Raw genomic sequence first — 22,396 nt, forward strand, 5'->3', positions numbered from 1 at the left:
AACAAGCGTCGAAGCGCGTCACAGCATCCGAACCGCCATGAGGGTTATACAGAAAAAAAAGCTACCAGCGGCCACCTGGTGGTGACAACCAGTTTCTGTTTCGGTTTCGTGGTGAAAAAGCTTATATCCTACTTTTTACTTTATTTTTGGTATTTTAATTGGGTATTCAGCCACATCGGCATCCGCAGAAATTGCAGCGATTCCCAGCAATTACCACTGGTAGAAACGCGCGGATTAACGACCTGTTGCTTGCGCTGCGGTTGAGCAATGCATGAGTTCTCACAGCAGTATCGCAGTGTTGTTTTCCTCATTCACGAAATTACATGCCGATTTCTGTTTGTATGGGGAAGTTTTTTTATATTGATGGCAGATCAGCAAGGCTAACAAAGTACCCAACGTAGCAGTCGTAGAGAGTACGTTGTCGTAAAAACATGATGAGGCTATCCCTTAAAATGTTTGATCGACAGCACGACGTGCGAGGGGGCAGTGTTGAAACGCGCGTCGAGAGAACAACCTCCATGGTATATGCTTTCTTGAGACTACAGGGAAGGTGTGCATTTGCTATACTGGAGTTCTCTCATCCAATGTAAAAACCAAATCAATTCTTAGTGTGAAATATGCTGTGTAATTAAGATCCTCATATTGTGTTTATATATATCTGGATTTCTGTTTTGAAAAACAGTGTTGTACTGATAATTGTGTACCAAAGTGCCTGTATAAGTCTGCTGTAATCAGCCTTGTAGAAATATTCTGTGTATATATTTGTATTCGTAACTTCGTAACCATTCTCCAAAGCAGCTGTGTGTCCAGTTGTGTGCTTAACAGTTTGTTAATTGAATTAGCAATGTCTTAAAATTCACGCTCAATAAAATTTTCTCAATGAAATTGAGTGTTTGGATTCAGGCATGCAGGGCTCTGTAAACATGCAATATATTATTTTGTATACAATGAAGTTAAACTTTTTCAGGAATATTTTGCTCAAAATAATCTAAGCCCCAGTATATAAGTCGTTTGTTTTGAAATATTTGTGAAATTGTCAAGTCAACATATGCACATGTAAAAAAAGAATTTTTTTCATGCAGTTTTAATTTTAACAGCGTAAAGTGCCAGGTGTACCTTTGATAGATTTGACCCACTGAGATTGTTAGTGCATTGATGAGTTTCATTTTGACAACCATATAAGCACATGCATGCAGTATCTGCTGCCCAGCATCGGCCATGCAAATGCAGCCATGGTTTGTGCCATGCCCAACAAGTAGGTACACGTCCGTAGGCTTCCACCGTGGTTTCCACATAGTCCAGTGTTGCCTGCCAGACCCATCAAGATAACCACGATGGATACATCCAAGCCCACCACAACCCATATTGTTTACTCAAGTATCCAGCATGGTTTCCATTCTGCCCAATATTGTGTACTGGAAGTACCAGTGTAGCCACCACAGTTTCGACTGGATCCATCAAGGCCCGTCACCACTAGTGCATCCAGCATCTCTCCCATCACTCTCCACCAGCACGCAACATGGAAACCAACTCTTCCAATCGGCCCACCGCTTTCTCCAACATAGCCAGCACAAATCCAGCAAGGCTTTTGCTAGAATTTTCAACAGGGAGTCATGCAAGTTATTAAGAACCCATAATGTTGACTCTTCATGAGGCGGGCAACAAGTACTGCGGTGACCCCTTAAGAAAATTTTTCTTGTGTGTCTGATGAGAAGCCGTTGCTCTTTCACAACAGAGTCACTAGAATGTCTTGAGAGTTTCTAATGAGTTTTCTTCTGAGTTTTTTTTTATGTTTCTAAAGAACCCCAGTAGCACAAGGTGGCGGGCCCATGCGGGTCCGACATGGGCAATGAGGGCTGGTGGCTGCCCGCAATAAACCCACAGGGGCCCCCCGTGGGTGCAGTGCTGGCACAAAACGCTGGGGCTGCCCACTTCGTGCCCGAATGGGTCCCTCGTCGGCTAAGCATGGGCTTGAACAGACTGGGCAGCCCACCTAGATCCCACCGCAGATACACGCGGGCTAGGATGCGGGCTCTATTATGGTGAAGCGCGGGGAACCCCAACAGGGGCTGCCCGTACACCACCATGAGGGAGCCGCAGTGTTTTTGTGTGGGCAAAGCGCTAGTATTCCCGCCTTCAGCCGACATGGGTCCCGCGTAGGAAATACAGGGGCTAAACTATGGGCTTCACAGTGGCGAAGCGTTTCAGGCATGCAGTTTGGGCTGTCTTAGCAACACCGGCGAAGGTCCCGCGTGGGCTGGGCATGGGCACATTTGCCATTCCGAAGTCTTCACCGCCTGTATTCTAAATCGGGTATGAAAGGGGTAAGCATGGGCTGCGTGCAGTTCGTGTGCATAAAAGATGGGGCTACATGACTGTGAAGTGCGGCCAGACCCAGCAGGGGCTGCCCGTGCAGCGCCCTAACAGAACCAATTGGGTTGTGTGTGGGCTAACACCAGTATTCCCGCCTGTAGCCTAAATTGGTCCTGCATGGAAAATATATGGGCTAGGCATGGGCACAATTGCGATTCCAACATTTTCCCCGCCTGTATCGTACATATCTGTTAGAAAAGGCCTAAGCGTGAGCTGCGCAGTAGCAAAACATGCAGTGTGTGCGGGAAACGGCTAGTATACAGGGTGTTTCACCTAAGACTTTCTGCAATTTTTAAAAATAAGCTATTTGAATTAGATGCGCGCTTTTTCTGGCATAGTATTGTCAGTGGTGTAGTACATCATAATGCAGCTAAGACGTGCTAACTAGCAGGTTTGTTAACCAATATTTAATAGTTAACTTTTAAACTATTACCGTTGGGCTCCTTAATTAATGAGTCATGCAGCCCACTGAAAGTAATGTCCATATCCGTTTTTAGAATTTCGAGAACGCGATTATCCTCGGCGCTGTGGCCCAACTAATTTCGCCTACATCGCGCCAAAATACATGCGGTTTGGGAAGCTTGCAGGCAAAGCAACCTCTCCGGTGAACCTAACTCGTCGAAATAGCCAAAATTTATTGGGCCACAGCGCCGAGGATAATCGCGTTCTCGAAATTCTAAAAACGGATATGGACATTACTTACGGTGGGCTACATGGCTCTCAATGATCAAGGAGCCCAACAGTAATAGTTTAAAATTTAACTATTAAATATTGGTTAACAAGCCTGCTAGTTAGCACGTCTTAGCTGCATTATGATGTACTACACCACTGACAATGGTATGCCAGAAAAAGCGCGCATCTAATTCAAATAGCTTATTTTTAAAAATTGCAGAAAGTCTTAGGTGAAACACCCTGTATATCCGCCAGCAGCCTTCGTAAATCCTGCGCAGATTACTCTGGGCTTCACAGTGCAGAAACATCATGCGCCATTAGCGAGTTGCCGGGCAAAACCTATCGACAGTCACACGTACACTAGTTGTGCACGGGAAGAGTTGACATTCTCGCATTTAGTCTGCCTGCATATCCTACATCAGAGGTAAACGGGTTAAGCGTGACCAAATAGCAAGACCTTGCACGTTTCACTCTGACGAAGAGCTGCTCTTTGAACGTCGTAATAACAAAAGAACCCGCTTCTGAGATTTGTTGGTGCTTCTTTTGCGTTTATCGCATTGTATTTTTTTCTGGTGTGCTACGGTCGCCGCGGAGAAAGCTTCCAGGATAAGGTTTCTTGCTTGTTTCAACGCACTTCAATTACGCCAGCACTTCAAGCGCATTTCGTCGTCCCCATGCAACATGTGGCGCATGGAATTCATGACTGGTTGCTGAACATAGCGAGCCTCCGGCGACTGCGCCAGAGGCTGCAAAAGGTTTGTTACTGACGCGTTAATTGCAGCAGCTTTGTTAATGTCCGCTAGCAGCAGTCTGTGGCGATGCATCGATCAAGACACAAAATTCTTGGTTTTTGTGCAGACATTCTTTGCGCGTCTTCTTCGTCTAGTGATCGCACATTGATAACACAACTTGGCCAAGCGCCATCGCGAGCTGCCCCACCCTTCACCCTATCAGGAAGAGATACTAATCACAAATCGCCGACATTTCTATCGACGAACAAGAAAAGGTTAGCTAGCGAAAAGGTACAGCGCTAGAGAGAACAAAATAAAAACAAACAAACGTCACACGAGTAACCTATCTTTGCGCACTTTTTTTTCAAGTTTTTTTCTCCTCTCACCACCGCCTTCCCTACTTTTCCTGGGTCCACTCTAAAAAAAAAACCTGCTCAATCCTGGTTTGTCTGTCTGTCTTTGTTCCTTCCCCAAAGGCTCCTTTGTATCTGTCCTGTCCCTCCCAGCCCCCTTCCCCGAAATGGCGTGGAGGCACTCACTCTACAGCCCACTACTGAACATTTTAAGCCGCCCTCCCGACCACACTCCCCGCGACACTCCATGAAGTGGAGAGGGGGCTCCGATTCTACCTGTTCAGTGCACCCCCGCCTTTCCTGCGTTTGTTTGGAACAGGTTTTTCATTCCTGCGGTTGGGTTGAGTGTCAAGGGATGAGGGTTGCTGCGAAAACACGCTGGCACTCGCTAGTCGTCGTTGAATTTGTGTTATACATTTTTGTGTTCCTTTCCTCGTGTTGCTTGATCAATCCAAGATCGAAGATGACATCGCCTTCCATGCGTACGTCCAGTGCAAGTATGGTGGAACCCTGTCGTCCTTGTCTCAGTGTTGAATAACTTCGGTCCGAAAGACGTGAGTGGTGAACAGTGACATTTACTGACATTTTAGCGGTGGAGACCACGGCGGAGAAGGCGGATTTTATGACGGCGACGTCGTGCTGCTAGGACGTAAGTACGCATTTGAAATCACTCTGTTGTCTGAGTACTGCCGCCGTCTCAGTTACATGCTCGGCGTCAACAGAAACTTTCTAGTTGTTCAGTGCCTTTTTTGAACCAGCCAGTTGTAGATTGCACAACGTAGAGAGACAAAATACCGAAAAATTTTCTCTGCTACATACCGAAATTTCTTGTCCTTCATGATAACAAGACTAAAATTAGTTTTGTGGTGTGTATTCTTTCTTTACACAGGCATATGGTGCATACGTGCGAGCGCAATCAGCGACGAGCGTCCTGAGGGGGAGCGGCTTAAGGCCCTGAACAAACATCACGCATCGCATCGATGCTGCGGAATGTGCCGTAAATAAAGGAGGATGACCAAGCAAGCATTGGAATCGTCCGAGCAACCTGTTTACACACCAACAATGTTACGACACACGTTTGAAACACAATATTGATTCAAATACGAAAGGCGTGAGGTGCATTCACGATACTGAGCATTGCCAATCCTCGGGGAAAGGCGTCATGCCCTTACAAAAATTGCTTTTGTGATTCTTTAGAAAGTCTTTCAAATTTACTCATTAAAATGTAATGAGTTTCTTTTAGATCTGTATGGAATTTTTGTCCAGAGTTTCAATAACTAATTGGCCACCGCATTGTTATAGGAACACGGCTAACGTCCTTTAAAAGAAAAACTGTAATGAGTTGCTTTAGAAACTCCTTGAGGAGTCTCTTTAGAAACCCTTTTGAGCGCACTCATTTCATTGTAATGTGCTGCTTTTGAATCTGTATAGAATTTGGCTACAGTGTTTCAATAACTAATTGGCCACCGCATTGCTATAGAAATGTGGCTAATGTCCTTTAAAAGAAATTCTGTAATGACTTGCTTTAGTAACTCCTTGAGAAATTGTTTAGAAATTCTTTTGAGTGTACTCATTTCATTGTTATGTGCTGCTTTTGAATTTGTATAGAATTTGGGTACAGTGTTTCAATAACTAATTGGCCACCGCATTGTTATAGGAACACGGCTAACATCCTTTAAAAGAAATACTGTAACAACTTTCTTTTGAAACTAGTTATATGAATTTTACGTAAATCCATTGGAATGCATTTATTTCATTGCAGTGTGATGCTTTTGACACTGTATAAGATCTGAGTAATGAGTTCCAATAACTAATTGGCCACCACATTCCTATAGAAGCCCAGCATGTACAATGTAACATATATGATGTAACCACTGATTGCTGTAAGCATGCAAGAAATCATACAGAGCAACAGCACACGACATACAATCAACTAACTTTATTTCACTTAGCAACTTTTACAGCAGCTTATAGAATTGAACGTTTGCAGCTCCTGGCGAGCCTTAGTAATTAGCAGCATTTATGATGAAACTGATAGGAGACATGGCACACGAACAGTACGAGCACATTTTATTTTGAGACAATCAAGTAATTTTAGATTCATTTTCTGCGCCACATGTGCAACGAAGATCACACCTCAAAGAGAGTATGTTTTCACGAAAAAACAGTGGAGTAGCGACTCAAACAAATACTGCCTAGCCTTCTGCCTTCAACAGCTCTGAGTATATGCCTGCCTTAATTTTATTCACTTATGCCCTACATAAGGTACACAATGCTAGTCGGAGCCACAGCAAAAGGCTAGCTGCATGTTCATTCTGTGAGAATTAAAAGTTAGAAAGCACTGTATACCTTTATGTAGTATTCTGAAAGGATATCATTTACAGCTGTCCCAAAGATTGCGTGCACAGCAGAGCGAACATGATGAAGGAGTCACAATTGTTTTGAAGAGGACACGTGAGATCTACTTTCCAGAATTAAACTGCCTCTTGTTAAAACAGTACACGCACCTAATTTTGGTGGCATGCTTTCTTCTCCACAGTAATGTGGAAGACACTACTACGCATGGATCACCGGGTGGTATTCAGCTGCAAACTATAAATAATTTATAATTGAATTTTTCTCTCATGCTATTACGGTTTCAACATCCGAACAACGAATGTAACGTTAACGTGCCCTTATAGGTCACATGAGGCATGAAAAAACAGCAAATTGCTGCTTCTTCATTTGTTGTCATTCCGGCTGTTGAGGCTGCTTGGCTTTAGCATTGTAGCAAATTCAAAGGACAAAGCAGTGATTATATCAGTTTCTTCATGTCTCCTAGACCTCTAAGCACACTTTGATGTCACAGTCATCGTTCGGCTGTTGAAACCGAAACAGCATGAGAAAGAAATTGAACTGTAAATTATTTAGCGGGCATACTAGAATACCACATAATAATCCATGCCTTACGAATCATTACAAAGCAGAAAACATGCACCCAAAAGTTAGGTGTCTGTACTCCTTTGAGCAGGAATAAATTCTTAATTCAAGCAAGACGCAAAGTACAAGAATGACAAAACAAAGTCCATTATTCATTTCTACTCTACATGACTAAAAATCGTCCCATGAGGATGCAAATTTCAAGGAGTACTTTATGTCTGATACTGAGCAATAATGAACCAGATAGCCATCCTGCATATTACCGTTTGCTACAAGGACGCGCCTTTGTTGGCATTTTAATTCAGACTGGTTTGCACTACTCGCTATTAACCACAAAAAAGCTGTACATCAAATCTCTGACTGTGCCAACAAAAGAACTGGTTTCTTTCATTACATATATGTAACTTGTGTTTTCCTACATTGCTTCACATGTACAAATTGATCCAACCATAGGGAATACAGGGCGGCCAGAATAGGATGCTTGACAGTTGGCTGCTCAATAATCCTTGTTAGGTGACAACATAAGCTGTGAATGTCATCTGTTACAGCCCCCTTTCTTCACTCCACTGCTGCTGTCCACAGGCAACTAATACAATACCTATGCATATGCTTTCCTGAGCTGAGTTTAAGTGTTGCCTGGATTCAAATGGTAAGCTTGCCCAACAATCTAAGAGACCATCATAAGCAGGCTGCAAAATTCACTGCTAAAGAAAGCTATGATATGCTGCAGTAATCAAGTGAACTGAACAAAAAGAAAAATGAGAAGAAAAGCTATATTCGGTTTAGAGGAGAAACAAAACAAATATTTCGAAAACCAATCTATTTCATTCCTTTGTAGTAAATAGTAAGGAGGATAAATGTGCTGGGATATTAACAACCAACTCAAAGCACACATTTAAAATATGCAAATGCTTGATACAAGATCTGACTTCCTAACTATGCTGGTATAGACATATTTAGTTTAGAATTCATATCTTTTAATTGAGTGCATTATTCTGAAAATAAAAATTGGTCAAAAGGAGGCACTGTTGGTTCATATCGGCACTTCCATCTATTCTTTGGATGTGATCTTCATTGTGCATATCCCACAGTACAATAATTCAATTGCATAGATACCAGCATTTCCATTCATAAACTGTGCTGATCACTTGCAGTAAGCCAATGATGTGACATGGCCGGTAGATTATTAGGTGCATCATTCTTGTCTGCGCAGAGACGAGGAGGTGTCAGGTAGGCACCACCCATGCTTGCCAGTCTGAAGTACCCAGATGTCTGCGTATAGGCCAAAGAAAAAAAAATCAGTCAGTGAGACCTAGCACACAACTGCTTTCACACTAATGCAAACAAAAGCTTCAATCAGATCAGAATCTACAAGCAGTAGTACTCTAGTGATCTAGCTTTGAAGAGTACTAACAGCACAATACAGAAAGTATATGATTTCAAAATAAATGGCATGTACACTTCGAAAAGAACTATAAACACCACCCAGCTGTGACTGATACTGCTGCCAGACTAGAACATTTCATAAGAATGAATAACTATTACATTAGCCTGTAACAGTATTCATCTAATACATATTTATTGCCACTATAATGCAGTGACAATCACAATCACTTTTTTTTAGAGAACTAATTCACCTGTCTTCTGTGTTTTACAAGTGACTGATTAATTGCAGTAAGTAAATTAGGTGCAGTGAAAACTGAGAACAGCTGTCACTCAACCTCAGTAGCTCACAAGCAGCACAAAGCGTCTACATCTGAGTCTCTGGGAATGACTACTCAAACACAGTAATTGCACTCACTAAACATCTGACAAGATGGTGATGCCGACGACCCCCTCGTTAAGCAAAGGGATGGATTCTGATCCTGCTGCATTTAGAAAACTTTTCACTTCCCTGCTCCACTAATGCTGGATTGACACTGCTGAAATAGTTGTAGAAAGATAGTAAGTGCGTAAACAATGTCACATAACTATTTTAAACTGCTAGCCAGTATAATCCATTGCATCCATATAAATGACTCCATTCAGTTACATAAATTAAAAACTCACGATATCTCTACAACTCTGGTAGCGAGATCAATAAAGCTATATTCCAGTTGCTGCAGAAAAGCAGTGAGATTACAGCCAGGCAAATGAATCAGCACCAATACCACAGACATAACAAAACACAATATAAAATAATAAGCTTTTTACGGCATGACACTACAGTGCAAGTGGGAACATCTCGGCCAAATCCAAGTCTCAGTACTTCTCTCTTTGATAAACTCTGGAGAAACCGCATGCGTCACCATAAATTCCTTCGAAATAAAATTATTTCAAAGCATAGTCGAAAACATCATGCGCAGTTTGCGATGGTACAGCCGTAAGTGTGCAATTCATTTTTGCACCAGTACGAAGTATGCTTGAAATGCCAAAAAAAAAAACAAAGCCAGTGCCCACAAACACTCTCTATGAGCGAATAACGCCGGAAAGAGATTACCAAAAGTTATTTTCGCGGCGAAACTCATCGGCAACATTCCTCTTGCATTTGACGTGCGCAACTCTAGTCGGTTGTAGCTACATCGTCATTCCACTTCTAGGCACTGAACGGCCTGAGTACTGTGAGCATTTGTAACGTGGACTCGGCAGACCATGTTTTGTTCAGCTTGGAATTATACCCTGTACACACGCACACATACAAGCACGAAAAAACTAAACGCCGGGAACTACTGCCACTGAGAAGCATACGTCGTTCCAACACAGTGCTTTCCGCTTGTTGGTCCCAATCATCGCAATAATGAGCACAACGATATCATGAGAGTAAAAACATGCAACTGTACTCCATGTCACAACTTCGTCGCTGCGGAGAGGAAGTTATAGGCGCGAAGCGACGGTTTCCGTGGCTGTGTGGCAGGTTCGCGATCACGTGCAAACAGCGCACTTGCGGAAGCCGTTGCATCGAACTCAAACCTCTACTGCACTCCGAAGAAGTTGTCAGACAACACCCAGCAGCATTTACAGCACTTCACGCACCCCAGTACAACATTTTGGCAGATAATTTCAAGAACTGTACTCACATTCGTAAGCAATCACACAAGGTCGTTCGTTCTTCCACGTTGATGCTGGCATTGTCACGGCGTGGTGCAGGGCGCAATACGACGTCCAATATCTTGAGAAGAACTTCAGGTGCTTCAGAAGGTCTTTCGAAGCGCGCAGGTCACGCACCAGTTTTGTAGCACATTCGAAAACCACAGCACGAAAACACCACACAAGGCGCAACAGCAACAAAAAAAAACTACGCCCGAAACGCCACCCGGCAGGCCGGCAACAAAAAGAACATGGCGCCGCTGCTGACGACTTTGGGATTGGACTGGATTGGCTTCGGTGTGACTTTTTTTATTTTTTGCCGCTGCTCCTGGACAGAGTTTCGGTTTCTGTTTCCTTGGGAGAGCCGGTAACTCTGTGGTGCGAAATTCATTCTGTGTGGCAGGACTCATAATTAGAAGTGCTGGCATTTCTACCAACGTGGTTCTAGACGCATCTCCCTCCCTTGAGAAGGCAACGCCTGGTTCAGCGTCCTTGAGTCGAGGATCGACTATCAGACTACGCGGTAGGCGTCCGCATGAAGCGCGCGCACATCTGCTCAGACTAGAAAAGCCAGCATTGCACCTAACATAGAGTTAATACGCACCTAACGACTAAATACTCAAGGTGGGGCCATGCCAGCATGGTAAAGGAATTTTCGTCACACAGTGAAGTTGAATTGTAGGCCTGATAGCTGGTCTGTTGAAGATGTGGGAAGCGCTTAAAACAAACAATATTTATTAATTTATGTCTACAGATACTAGCGAAGATAAAAAAAAGCACGTTAGGAACATAATCTTAATAATGGGCCTGTTTACTGTAGCGGCTGCCCGTCTCAACTACAGGTTTACTCTTTTGCAAAACTCACGAAGTCAGCCTCTCTTTACAGCGGAAGGGGTCTTTACCATTGAGGTCATTTTTTTTTAAGAGGGGGGGGGGGCAGAAATCGGGTGCAGCGCTGGAGAAATATATTGTCCGAAAAATGTCGCGTGCCTCTTGTGCACGCTTCTGCATTGTGTTGTTGCGGCGATAAAGGAATTAGGCGCAACTCTGTCAAGCCGTCAAATGAACCGTCACCACGCTGCAGTCGCGACGGAACGGTGAAACGCAGCTTTGCCAGGCCTCAGTGCTGCACCGAACTCCCGACCCTCGCGAGCCGCAACGCCATGGTAAAAGTGTTTTTGCGATGCTGGAAAGGTGACTTACGAAGTTTTGGAGAGGTTCTGCTAATACTGCACCGAATTACTGTCGCACAGTGCGTCGTGTGCTTGGTCGGCAAACATTGCTCGTGGTAGAGCACGTGCGCAGCGTTTATGCTATAGACAGGACGCTACGGGAAGAAGGCCAATTTTTTCGCCAAAAAAAATAGGAAACAACTGGTGCAGACACAAATCAACAAGAACTCGAAAAAAGGCGAATGCAATGACAACGATGTACTATCAGCAACGAATGAAACGCGAACAAGAAAACTGAGGAGGCAGCACAAAAGCACCAATGTATTAGCTCCTCTATTGGAAATACAAGCGCGGTTTAATAGCACTTCTAAAGAAGAGTCTTCGTGCCTTCGAAATTAATAAAGCAGGAGCTAGTATTCAGCTTCCCCTGGCTAAGAGCTGCTTATTTTGCAGTCCGTGGTTCAGTTGTCTTGTTCGCGTTTCATTTCTTGCTGATAGTACAAGGCTACTCCTATTCATGCTCATTAGTCAGTAGTGAGAGCTGATCATATTTTGTCTTTCAATGAGGAAAAAAATATTCGTTACAGGTATTTGTACGCTTTTTTGATCCAGTTTCTGGAGATTTCAAGTGATCGTAACGGCGGTGAGGTTGTTTTTTTACTCAAGAAAGCAAACGAATACATTGCCGCTGTGTTCTGCCAAATTTTTCTTGAGATCGGTCGTCGATTCAGAGGTGCCTTTCGAAAATTTAATGTTATATGCTTGCGTTGAATTATTTCTAGCTTGCTGATGTGCAGTTTGATTTAAAGTTTTACCGCCTTTTAGAGCGAATTGATATAGTGAAAACTGCGAACAATATCTATAAAATTTGGCTTAAGAAGTCTTACGGAGAGAATGCAACAGATTCTGTTTTGACTGCGAAAGGAACGAATTCATTTAGCGAAGGCACGAAACAAGCTCTAAAAATTTTGACTCATTTTGAAGCGATACCGAGCCATTTCTATAGAAGTTATTTTGACTGCCAACGAAGCGAGTTCATATAGCGAAGGCACAAAACAAGCTGTAAAATTCGACTTATTATAAAGTCTTACGGAGGAAATTCTATTTAATTTGTTTTGATTGCGAAAGGAGCGAGTTCATATAGCGAAGGCACAAAACAAGATCTATAAAATTCGACTCATTATAAAGTCTTACAGAGGAAATTCTATTTAATTTGTTTTGACTGCGAAAGGAGCGAGTTCATATAGCGAAGGCACAAAACAAGATCTATAAAATTCGACTCATTATAAAGTCTTACGGAGAAAATTCTATTGAATTTGTTTTGAACGCGAACGGTGCGACTTCATATAGTGAAGGCACGAAAGAAGTTCTATAAAATTTGGCTCATTATGATGTCTTACTGAGGAAATTCTATTGAATTTGTTTTGACTGCGAACGGAGCGAGTTCATATAGTGAAGGCACGAAAGAAATTCTATAAAATTTGACTCATTATAAAGTCTTATGGAGGAAATTCTATTGAATTTGTTTTGACTGCGAACGGAGCAAGTTCATATAGTGAAGGCACGAAAGAAATTCTATAAAATTTGACTCATTATTAACTCCTATAGAACCAATTCTAAAGAATCTCTGTTGACTGCGTACAGAGCAAAATTTTATAGTTAGGTCTCGTTAAAGAGTAAATAGACTACTTAATGAGCTGACTCGATAGACAGCGAGTTTCTATAGAGATCCTTTAGAATCATTAGGCTCTCCATACATGTTCAAAAGAAACTCGACATCCATTTTTGTAAGGGTGAGACGCCTGGCTTGTCCGTGCCTTCTCTTTCGTCCTGTCTTCTTTTGCACGCATTATCTCTCGTTAAGTAATGTGACGTACACCTTCCGCTGCGTGAGATTCTCGGTAGCTTCTTTCCGTCTTTTTTCCTTTTCTTATTTCTTAGCGATTACCAATCCACAATCACTCTACCGATAACGATCGTCGATTACAATCCCAATTATTGATTACCTATGATCAATCCTTATCTAGCTTACAGAGCACGGCATACTACGCCACTTGTACACATACACACCATTTGTTCCAGTACACTGAAGCACCATAACACCCCTTTTCATTCCGTCCAATTTCTGACGCGTAATTTGCATATTAATATTTGTCTGGCTCCGCGGTGGCTCAATGTTTACGGCTCTCGGCTGCTGACCCGAAAGATGTGGGTTTGATCCCGGCCGCGGCGGCCGAATTTCGATGAAGGCGAAATTCTAGAGGCCCGTGTACTGTGCGATGTCTTTGCACATTTTAGAACCCCAGATGGTCTAAATTTCCGAAGCTCTTCAGTACATCGTCCCTCATAGCCTGAGTCACTTTGGGACGTTAAACCCCCATTCACCACACCAATATTTGTTTTTTTTTTCATTACTGTCAGACCAGAACACATCCCAAACACAGGTTACTAAGCCATACACCCGACCACGCGTTCAATGGGTGTCGCTCAAACACGCCTGAAGCAATTACCCTTCGTGGCCTACGGGAATAAAGAACAAACAAAAACCTTCGTGGCATACGCGTTACTTGCCCACTTGGCGCAGTGGGGCTATTTTCTTTTTCTATTTAGAGGAATTTGGGTTTTTTTCCGACGGGCGGAGCCGGGATTTCACCGGAACGAGCTCCTTCCGCTGTCGCTTAATAGCTGCGACTGTCCAATACTAGACCTTTCCCGTAATGCATCACAGCTCGCGTTTCTTGTTCAATGGGAAAAAGATAGCGCGCACCGAGGTGTCTCTAACAAGGAGAAGTAATTGGGCGGGGGAGCCATCACCCAAGGAAAACCGGTTGAGAAGCAAAAGTGGACTGTTTTGCCTGTGGATGAAGTCCAGATTGGGCTAATTAGTGTATATTCATAATGATGGTTCAACAGCGCGAACACACCAAGTCCATAAAAGAGAGAGGACACACACCAGCGCTGAATTCAGCGCTGGTGTGTGTCCTGTCTCTTTCTTGGTCTATGTGTGTTTGCCTGTGGGCCGAACTTGGGCTAGCCCACGTGGGCCGGACTTGGGCTAGCCCGTGTGGGTCCTCGCTGCACTGCCGCCTAAGCCCCCCTGGAGGTCCCCTCTAAGAAGCCCATTACTGCCCCTATGGGTCCCACAAAGGACCGAGGAAAGCCCCCTGTATCGTTTTTATGCATGCAGACCATAGGGGTCCCCTGCTGGTCCTATGTAGCAAGCCCACTGGGCTGCCCCTGTGGGTCCCGCGCGATGCCAAGTTGCAAATCCCGCACATATCCCACATCGGGCCCCCATGGGCTGCCCATGTGGGGCCCGCGAGGGTCCGCAATTCCGAGCCCCGTTTGTGCTACAGGGGAAGGTTCGCCGCCGTGTTACTGGTTGGCACTTGATGTGAGAGTTTCTTCTCAGTTCTTAATGGCTACCGGCCAATGAGGGTCGGGCGCTTTTCACCAGAAAATGAGCTATGTGTATTTGGTTTCTGAATGCTGACACTACAAAGAGTTGGTAACGATCTTTTTATGCAGATGCAGAGCAGAAACAGACGTTGCATATTTGGGAAAGTGTACTTTTATTTACAATAAGCTGCAGCCAGTATTCAATGACGTGCATACAGCAGCCTGTCTTGTACACTGTGCAAGGAATTAACCTACTTTATCTCCCTGCACAGCATAGAAGACATGCTGTTCTTCAAATGAAGTGTTGTTGTTCCAATCTGGGCACAGGTGTAGCCTGAAAAACACCAAAAGAAATCGGTTTTATTAGTGAGTGTAGTCCTGTAGTAAAAAGAACTTATAAATTTTAAGGTCATGAAAACGAAGCCCATCATCTTTCGAAAAGGGCAAATAGACCTGTCTTATCTGCTCATTCCTAGTAGGCATGCATGCATAGGACATTAATATATGGTTCCTCAGTATATCCATACTACAACCATGGATGGCCAAAGCAATGCAGATGTCAAAAAGTTTGCAAAGAGGTAACAACCAATGTATGCGTTGTACAAGAATTTGGAGTTTTCCGTAACCCAGCTTTAGAACCCAAACATCCCACAAGGGTAGAACTACAGCACTGGAGATTCAGCTTCACTAAAGAATATTTTCACCATTCAAGTTTCTATTTTCTACTGCAAGTTACCAGTGCTAATCATCTAACAACTGATATATTCAGTGAGCCAAAAACTATTACATTATAAGCAGTGCATATTTGCAGCGATGGCACAGAGGTAGACTAGGTGCCTCATGTGCGAAAGGATTGCGGTTCACATCTTAGTCTCTCCCAAATTCAGAAACGGGTTAAAAAAAATCCGCGAGTTGATGAAATTCAGTTAACTGGTCTGGGGCGCGCCGCCATCAACACGTGCACCCTACCAGCAGAACAGGTTCTGGCCACCCTGATTCAATGTGTGGACAAAACCTCCCATAAATACAGAACTTAACCCACAAATCTCAGTGCTCAACGCCAGTGAAAGCAACTGATCAAGAATGCGGTCAGACCTGTGACACAGCAGCAGGTTCTAAGATCGAACAGGGGAACGTGCATTTTCTGGCTTAAAGCAAGAAAACTGCTCTGAATCAACCAGTGGCGTACTCATCCATAACTGCATCGACACGGACAGAGCCCAAGGCCTCCTTTACTGTTCCGTCCTTGCTTGAATCTGTTCCTTTCCCGTAGAGCGATTTTTCCCCTAGCTCATCGAGCGTGAAAACGGCTCTTAGCAAATGCCGCGCAATTTTGCTGCTACACTTTTCCAGTGCGCATGCAGCCGGCTTAACACAGTCTTTTCCACCATCACGCCGCCTCCATTGTTCGTCTAAAATGTAAAAAACAAAACAAGCAAGAATGCCTCATTTGCTCGAAATCATATTTATCATTCCAAGTGACACTGCATTCCATACTTGCAGTACAACTTATTGTTTTGCATCACTTTCCGTGGCGAATGCACTAAAGGAGCGCACAAATGAAATACAGTTCAGCTCACTTATAATGAACCTGGTGGTCATGGGGATTGCGTTCACTGTAACCGAGGTTCGTAGTAAGTTGACTTTTCTTCTTACATGCATTTGGCACTTGGTGGCAGGTCGGCCTCTACGTCTCCGACTCTCGTCAAAATTGTACGGGTGCAGCGACGAAGCTAGTGCAACACATCTGCACGTGGAATATGGTATTGCACTGCCTGTTTACGTAGGCTGTTCCCGCATGGCAGCAGAAAAGAAATTCGAGAACCAATTGGAAAACACACATCACGTCACCAGTTGGCCAGCAAGGCATACCATGTGACTGGTTGACAGCCAGTCACACGTTATGCGTTGCTGGCCAGCTGGTGACATGAGTTCTCAAATGCTGGCATTGGTTAATCACGGAGACTACATGCAATTTTCAAAACTGTCCCTCTTTTGCGTGCACCAGGCTGCTGCTTCTACTTCACACCCACTCGCATACATGCATGCACTTACTAAAAGTGCATTCAGTCAGTGTGCGCTTGGTCACTGGTTTCGATTCTGAATGTTTATTCCTTTTGGGGGGTCTTCGCATTGCTTTAGGGTGGGTACCACGCGTTCTCACTTGCCCGAAGTTGAGCTGTCATAGTAGTTTATTCTATGACACGCAGAGCCAATGCTCTAACACATATTTTGACAGTAGCACCACCCTCATTCATAATAAGTGAGCGTTCATTATAACTGCGGTTGTTATAGGTGGTCAAGACTGCACGTCTAGGTGGCGCCACCCTGGTTAGCTGGCTGCCTATCGTGCTCCGCTTTCACCTGCCCCTGGCCTGGTCCAAGGCCCCGCCCGCCCCTAGATTTCCTCTCCATCGATTCAGGAAGGCTTCCGAAGCACGTGGAGCTGGCCCTCCAAGCGCCTCCAAAAGTATGAAGCGGGGCGGTGCCTCGCTAACCCTCACGCGCCGCGCCTGCACCTCGGCAATGCAGCGTCTGACCAAGCCGCGGCAGCCCAGACCGACTGATGCCGCCACCGCGGGGCCTACTCGAACCGCCCACGTCACCGCGCACAATCCTGTCGCAGCCAACGCTGTGAGCGACGCTGGGAGCTCCGGATCGACGGCCGTGGCGCAGACGGCAGCGTTCGTCGTCGGCGCAGCGTCCACTGCTAGCCAATTCCACGCTCTAAGGGACGACAAAATCTTTGGGCCCATAGACGCGTCGCAGCCGCCTGCGTCCGTCGAAGTCGCCGGTGCCACCGTGCCTACTCCAGCCACATTACCCGCTGACACCAAGACCTGCAGCCCGGCACCAGCGTCACAGATTGCGTCTGAGGCTGACGACTCGTCGGCAGACATGAAGTTCACGGCGTCCCCGGTAGACGGCACTCCATCCCGGAAACAGGCTGGAGCACCATCTGTGCCAGCCGTAAGCCTGCTTCCGCCACCCGACCCCGCTCCGAGCTCATCACTGTTGGCATCCAACTCCCTCCTGGTACCCTCACTCCCAAGCTGCCTCTCTACGATGTGCTCGCCGCAGTCACCTCCGCTGCACAACTTTCCTCCAAGACCAGTGCAGACATCACCCTTCAGGCCAAGCCAGCCCAAAGCATTGTGTTTTTAAAAACTTATTCTCCTCTCACCGCCCACCTCCTACATTCTATCCCGCACCTTCACGTTCGCGGTAAGCCTGTCAGCATCAAACCTTACGCCCCCCATCCTCCCATCTCATGCCTCGACGTCATCCATAATGTCGGTGGCCACTTCACTCCTGATGAGCTCATGCATGAACTCGAATCTTTCAAAACAGATATTCTCACTCCTCGAATGGTGGGATCCACTCAAACGGTGCTCATAACTTTCGCTGGTACCGTCATCCCCCAATTTTATATTTCAAACGCGTTGCCTTCCGGTGCCGTCCTCATAAACATAAGCCTCCCACCTGCACCCGTTGTCTTACTCTAGGACACCGCGCCCACCAATGCACCCAGCACAGCGTTCCGGCGAAGTGCCGTCGCTGTGCTGCTCCTCTACCCGCTGACCCTTCCGCTCATGTACCCAGCCCTGGTGCGTTCATTGCCAGGTAAACCTCGACCCTCGACCCCACTTGCCCCTTCCTCCTTGCTAAACAACGCGAGTGTGCCAAATCTGCATACCTCCGGCGCCTAGCTTTGCGCCTGGCCACTCAATCCACCACCCCCTCTTCCTCTAATCATGAAACTCCATCAGCTCCGATCACGTCACCACCAGGCTCCTACGCCGCCATAGTTAAAGGACCCTCGGTGCCAGCGTCCCTCTCTTCCGCTACACCACCCTCTCCATCCTTGACTGACGAGAGCCGCTCCTTCGACCTCCGGCTCTCAATGCTGGAACGCCAGCAGCGAGAGCAGCAGCGCATTTCCCACGATCTACAACAGCAGATACATGCCTTGACTCAAACCCTCCAGACGACCACCTCCTCTCTCACCTCCCAGCTTAGCAAGCTAAATGAGCACCTTGCCACGTTCACCACTCCCTCCTACAGCGCCCAAGTCGCCCCTTTGGCTGACCTTGTCGAAACCACCACACAGGCACATCACACTCGCTTGGTTCACCTGGAAACTTCGGTTCTCCAGATTCTTACCACCCTCCAAGCACAATCAAAGCAATTGGAATCCTTCACTTTTATGCTCCAATCCGTCTATCAGTCACTGCCCCCGGCCAAAAAGAAGGAACGCGCACCATCACGAGCCTCTACCACTCCACTATCATAATGGCGTTTGTAGAGGACCTAGAGATTGTGCAGTGGAACTGCCGAAATATATGCCACAATAAGACCCCCCGCCACCAGTAACTACTCACCCGCACCTCCCTTCCTCATTTTCTTCTCCAGGAGAGTCGGACGGCCCGCACTGTCCCAGGCTACCGCGCCTACCATGCCACTACAGCCACACCACTTGCGTCTATTTATGTACGCAGTGACGTGCTCGTAGAGATAATTGACATCCCCTCCACCCTCCTTGAATATTTAGTTGGTGTGGTTTATTACACCCTTCTTCCCGCATCTCACTCGTCCTTTTGTCTTTTTACAACCCCCCTGTCACTTCCTCTTTATTCTCTGGTCTGGGCAAATTCCTTTACTCTCTTCCTTCTACCTCCCATCTCCTCTTTGGTGGTGACTTTAATGCCCCTCACACACTCTGGAGGTACCCACAAACCTTCAAACCAGGACGCCTCCTCCATTGTCTGGCCCAGGAACGCCACCACACCCTTATTAATACTCCTGGCTCTCCTAGTCGAGCGGACACTGCCTCACAACGCCCCACGACACCCCACCTCACTTTCTCTCGGGGTTCACTTTCCTTTCACTGGCAGGTGACAGCCGAAACTCTTCTCAGTGACCACTTTTTCATTCATATTACCACCTCTCTTTCCCACATCCCTCGCTGTCATCTGGTTATTCACACTGACTGGCCTGCTTTTCGCACTAATCTCGCCTCCGACTCCTTTCAATCCTACGACGACTGGACGTCGCGCATCTCTGCAGCGCTCACGTCCAGTAGCCGTCGCTTTCGCTCTCGTCACCCAAACCCAGACCCTCATGTTCTCCGTTTATGGCGTCGCCGTAAACGTCCTCAACGCTCCTTCCGCTCCCAACCCCACAATGCCGAACTTTCCTCCCGGATCACTGCTCTGTGGGCCGAGATCCTTCGAGCACTCTCGTTGGAGTGCTCTTTCTGATGGCCCTGACTCTGCATTGCACTCGCGATCCGCATGGTATCTCTTTAAATCCCTCCATAGAACTAAGCCTGCCCTTGCTCCCACTCTAGCCAAAGCCCTCACTCAGGGGATTCCCACCGACGTTTTTGATCAACTCGCCTCTCTCTACCTCCCGCACCCTCTGGCACCCTCCTACCCGGTGTACTCAGGTGGACCTAACCCCGATCTGGACCACTCCTTTACTCTCCGGGAGCTCAAATCTGCTCTGGCTGTAAATGCTACACGCTCGGCTCCCGGTGAGTATGCCTTTACATACACCACACTTCGTAACCTTCCTGACTGCGCCAAAGAATTCCTCCTTCAAACCTACAATGAGGCCTGGGAGAGCGGCTGCTTGCCGAGCTCCGGAACATCCTCCCTTATTTCTATGATTCCAAAGCCGGGCAAACCTCCCTCTCTCTTTAACCTCCGCCGAATCTCGCTGACGTCGTGCGTTGGTAAAACCCTTGAGCGAATGGCTCTGACTCGCCTCTCTGATTTTCTTGATGCACGAGAGTTCTTGCCCCATTCTCTCATTGGCTTCAGACCCCGCGTCTGTGTACAGGACAACGTTTCTGATTCTCCACCAAACCTTCCTGCCACCTATACCCACTCACATTCACGCACTTGTGATCGTCGATGTTCGCAAGGCCTTTGACGGTGTTTGCCACGATCACATCCTTTCTCAACTCGCCTCTTTCTATTGTGGCTCCCGCATGCACTCCTATATCCGCTCATTCCTCTCTAAACGTGTGGCTCGCTTTCGAGTACATACCCACTTGTCTAACCCACACCACCTCACCCGTGGCACTCCTCAAGGTGCTGTTCTCTCTCCTACCCTTTTCAATCTCGCTATGGCCCCTCTCGCCTCCCAGCTCGCTCAAATTCCCTACCTGCATCATATATTTTACGCCGATGACATCACTCTCTGGTGTTCATCTGGCTCTCCCGGTCACGTACAGGACACCCTGCAACGTGGCCTAGATCTCAACGACTCCTTTCTCACCACCGCTGGCCTCTCTCCTGCTCTTGAGAAATCCGAGCTTCTCCTTCTAAGCCATTCCTCCTACCAGCGCTCACACAACCACTTCGTCTCTCTCTACCTTTCTGGCTCTCCCATTCCTGTCGTCACACAGTGCAAAGTTCTTGGCTTTCCTTTGCATGCGGCCAAGAATGCGCAAGCCCTCCAATGCGCTGTCACCACCTGCCACTCGGTAACTCACCTCCTGCGGCACGTGGTCACTAGACGCTCAGGTCTGCACGAGGCTCACGCGTGCCGCGTTGCCCACGCACTGGCCCTCAACAAGGTCTTGTACTTTGCACCTTACGCTTCCTTCACTCAGACTCAACGCTCTCGAGACTGCCCTTGTGGGCCTCTACAAGGCAGCTCTAAACCTCCCTATCACTACCTCTACCGCTAAGCTCTTTGCCACAGGTCTCTTCCATCCTCTTTGTTCTCTTCTCAGTCGCCATCGTGAATCGCAGCTTGCCCGGCTTTCGCTTACCCGTCAGGGTCAGTGGTTATTGACTGAAGTGGGTATCTCTCCAATTCCAATCTCCCCTGTTACCTCTCGTATTCCCACCCCCGCTCCCAATCTTCGTATCCTTCCCCTCCCGACCAACATGTCCCCCGTCCTGCACGCCGGCCGTTGTCATGCGCCCGCGCAGCACCATTCCCCTCTCTTTGATATCCAGGGTGTAGCCTACACGCGGATGCCTTCTTCGTGGCTCCTCGAGGTTCCTGCCGCTACGCCCTGTACCATCCTCACCTCCCTGCTCCTGAACCCCGCACCAGCGGGCCGTATGTACGCCCTCCAGACGTATTGTCCCTCGAGGTCCTCGCCATTGCGCATGCCCTGCAGTCATTTGCCCTCCTTTCCTCCCTTTCCGAAAAACAGGATATCCTTAAAATGCATTTCAAACATATTGTATTAATTTCATATTTATTTCGCATTTTTTGTCCCTATGCTTAAACTGCAATACGAATGCCTTCGAAGTATACTAGGAATAATATTTTGAACGTTCTTTAAAATACGTGAAAAGTGCATTTTTGCCCGCTTAGCATATTTTTAATACACCAAAAATATACTAAAAATATGCATTACATATATTAGATTATATTATAGATACACTAAAAATGTACATTTAATTCATTAAAAATATATTGACTTCGGCTTAAAAAACAAGTGTACTGGTCGGCATCAAAGAATGAAAAGGTTTAATGCGTCAACCTCAGAACAAATTATACAAGCGCAGATATCATCAGTCACGATGCACATCAGATTAAAGGCCGCGAGACAGAACGGGAACGGCAAAGATAACTGCACAGCTGCACTGTACCCTAGCAAACAAGAAGTGCTCCAACAAGCGCCTTACTTGGCTTGGCTTATATATACCCACTGAAGGCGATGCGCTATCATGCCCGGTGAGGC

The 22,396-nt window shown here is 46.3% G+C and overlaps 1 long non-coding RNA gene and 1 pseudogene across 1 annotated transcript; both read right to left on the bottom strand.

The window, feature by feature from the left end:
- Window positions 1-6,182: 6,182 nt before the first annotated feature.
- LOC149355838 (uncharacterized) lies at window positions 6,183-10,353 on the bottom strand. The gene is made up of 2 exons (XR_016291580.1): window positions 10,105-10,353; window positions 6,183-8,320 (listed from the first exon to the last, which is right to left on the bottom strand). It is a non-coding gene; the product is annotated as an uncharacterized LOC149355838 (long non-coding RNA).
- A 4,583-nt stretch (window positions 10,354-14,936) lies between these two features.
- Window positions 14,937-17,945, bottom strand: LOC149355839 (uncharacterized; annotated as a pseudogene).
- Window positions 17,946-22,396: the final 4,451 nt, after the last annotated feature.

The sequence above is a fragment of the Amblyomma mixtum genome, chromosome 3 (genome assembly GCF_055824585.1).
Source record: "Amblyomma mixtum isolate Tamu chromosome 3, ASM5582458v1, whole genome shotgun sequence".
NCBI lineage: Eukaryota > Metazoa > Arthropoda > Arachnida > Ixodida > Ixodidae > Amblyomma > Amblyomma mixtum.